The sequence below is a fragment of the Cibotium barometz genome, chromosome 46 (assembly GCF_041138505.1).
Source record: "Cibotium barometz isolate CiBa-2024 chromosome 46, ASM4113850v1, whole genome shotgun sequence".
Taxonomy (NCBI): Eukaryota; Viridiplantae; Streptophyta; class Polypodiopsida; order Cyatheales; family Cibotiaceae; genus Cibotium; species Cibotium barometz.
The window spans coordinates 16,837,919-16,841,490 of NC_141091.1; positions in this window are offsets into that span (position 1 = coordinate 16,837,919).

Below are 3,572 nucleotides of genomic sequence, written 5' to 3' on the forward strand. Positions count from 1 at the left end.
CATCTCTGTGTGTCTCTTATATATTATTATGTGAGCGTGTGTATGCTTGCAAGAGCTCAAGCTCTCTCTCCTCCCCTAATCTTTTCAAAATGGTTACAGCTATTATATCACCTTCATTGATGACTATAGTATAATGACATGGATCTACTTCTTTATTGATGACTATAGTAGAATGACATGGATCTACTTCTTGAGAGAGAAAAGTGAAGCATTTGGGAAGTTCAGAGAGTTCAAAGCATATGTTGAAAGAAAAATGGACAGTGGATCAAATGTTTGAGGATAGGCGTTGGAGGTGACTTCACCTCACGTGCATTTGATGATTTCTTGAGAGATCATGGGATACAAAGGCAACTTACATGCAAATACACACCCCAACAAAATGGAGTTACTGAGAGCAAGAATAGAGTCATTGTTGAGATAGCATGAGCCATGCTTAATGAGAAGTGTATGCCAAATTTCTATTAGGCGCAGAAGCATGTGCAATAGTGGTATACTTGTTGAACAAGAAACCTATAGTAGCAGCTATTCATAAGAGTACACTAGAGCTGAGGATGGCTAGCTAAGCACTTGAAAGTTCTTGGTTGTGTGGCTTATGTACATGTGCTTGATGAGAAGATAAGGAAATCAGATCTGAAGGCAAAAAGTGTGTATTCATTCAAAAAGAGAGTGTGGGGGAGAGAGAGAGCGCTTGAGTTCCTTGCAAGCAAACACACACATACACAAGAGAGTGCAAGACACAAGAGAAATGGATGGATGAATTATATTGTCTTCTTCTCTTCTCTACAACAACATATATCTAAAAGATAAGAGTACATACATAAAGGAAAAGCACTCTCCTACAACATACAAAGTGGTCGGTCTATAGTGTGGACTTGACTATATGATCTGACGCTATAACTATGCCATAACTCTAGTACTCCAAAGTGGCTGTCACACAATTTTTCATCCCCTGACCATAATCTCACCAACCATGACAGTGACATAAGTGAGGAAGCTATCACCAAGACAGGTCATCAATGTTTGCCGCCACACCCATAGCACTAGCTGAGCTCGATATCTCAACACTCCCCCCCTCGAGCTCATCTCCACACACTGTACTCCAAGTATGCTCCTAAACCTATGGAGCTTATGTGTGCCTAATGCCTTAGTGAAGATGTCAGTGCGCCACACCTGATCCTCTGTGGTGCTGACATATACCAAATCTACATCACCTGCTAGAACCTTCTCCCTCACAAAGTGATAGTGCACCTCAATGTGCTTCATTCTAGTGTGGTATACTAGGTTACTGGCCAATTGTATGCCACTCATGTTGTCACAAAAAATGACAATTGCCCTATCCACATGGGCTCACCCATATCACTAAGTAGCTTTTGAAACCAAGCTACCTCATAAGCTGCCATAGCAGCACCCCTGTACTCTATCTCTGTACTCGACAAGGCAACTATTGACTTCTTCTTACTAGTACTCTAACTCATAGCGGTACTCCCAAATGAGAACATAAAACCACTCGTAGGTCTTCTGTCCTGCAACACTACCAGACAGAGTACAGGGGTGCTGCCTGTACTCTATCTCTGTACTCGACAAGGCAACTATTGACTTCTTCTTACTACTCTAACTCATAGCAGTACTCCCAAATGAGAACATAAAACCACTGGTAGGTCTTCTGTCTACAACACTACCAGCCCAATCAGCATCTGTGTACCCATGTATCTCTATATGACACTCATAGAAAAGTCCATAATCAACTGTGAACTTTATGTACCTGAGAATCCGTCTAGCTGCATCCAAGTGTGGCTTCCTAGGGGCTTGCATAAAATAACTCATAAGTCCAACAGCATAACTCAAGTCTAGCCTAGTAATGGTCATGTAGATCAAGCTACCCACTATGCGCCTGTACGTAGTGGGTTGGGGTCCTCCAAAAGCTCACATGTATCTATGGAAAGCTTTGTATTTTGCTCCAATGGCACTGACATAGGCTTACAGCCTTTCATACCATACTTGGACAACATGTCCAAGCCATATTACCTCTGCAATAACAAAATTCCACGAGGTAATCTCACCGCCTCTATACCCAAAAAATATCACAGCTCACCCAAATCCTTCATCTCAAACTTTTGCTTTAAAAGCCTCGTGACATCATGTATGTCAACATCACTATGACCAGTGATAATCAAGTCATCCACATAGATGACTAATAGCATGATCCCTCTCTCTATCTTTTTCACATAAAGTGAAAAATCTACATTGGATATCTGAAATCCAATGGTAACAAAATACTTCATCTCAAACTTTTGCTTTAAAATCCTCGTGACATCATGTATGTCAACATCACTATGACCAGTGATAATCAAGTCATCCACATAGATGACTAATAGCATGATCCCTCTCTCTATCTTTTTCACATAAAGTGAAAAATCTACATTGGATATCTGAAATCCAATGGTAACAAAATACTCCCCAATCTTGTTTGACCATGCTCTGGGTGCCTGCTTCAAGCCATATAAGGCTTTCGTAACCTACACACAAAATCTGGGTGTACATCACTCTCATAACACTCTCATAACGTGGTGGTTGCATCATGTAGACTTCTTCTTGCAAATCACCATGCAGCAAGAAGGCATTCTTTACATCCATTTGATGTAAACACCAACCCTTTTCTGCAGCTATAGCAATGACAGCTCTCATGGTTGCCATTCTTGCAACCGGGCTGAATGTATCTTCATAGTTAATGCCATAAGTCTGCGCATAGCCTTTGGCCACCAATCTTGCCTTATACCTACTCATTCAACCATCAGCATTATACTTGACTTTATACACCCACTTACATCCAATTGCCTTCTTTTCTGTAACGCCTCCGCTATACGGCTGCGTCTTCCTCAAGCCGCCATAGCCTAGGCGTGGAGAAGAAGAGAGGGTGGAAGTCGGTTCACCTCCCAACCATATAATGACGAGTTAGGGTTTCTCGTTGGGTTTTATACCAAAACCCTGGCCTGTGTCCACACCTCCTAGCCCGGCCGCCCATCTTACTTAAGAGCCGTGCTAACTTAGATGTGTACACACATCGACCAAACCCTAATGCCCATTAACCCCTGAACCCCGCTAGCACTAATAATACTCTCGAGACTCCGAAAGCTATTAACTTATGCTAGGGTTCGACTTCCGTAGGACCATAGTCCTGACATTACTCCCCCCTTCGAAAAGAGTTTTTGTCCTCGAAAATAAAAGTGGGGAAACGTTTCCTCATCACACTAATGTTTTCCCAAGTGGAGCCTTCCTCTGGACGGTCCTTCCACTTGATAAGAGCTTGTTTCCGAACTTGGTGGCGAGTACGTAACATGTGGTAATCCAATACTCTTTCTGGTTCATGAGGCAGTATTGGGGGTTCCACATATTCTACCAAGAAAGAATCATCCACCGGCCTTTCATGACCCATAAGGCGTTTCCTCAAACGGCTTACGTGAAAGATGGGATGAACCTTGGAATGTGCTGGTAACTCAAGTTTATAGGCTACTGGGCCCACCTTCTTGAGTATCTTAAACGGTCCACAAAATCGGGGTGACAATTTTGGTACG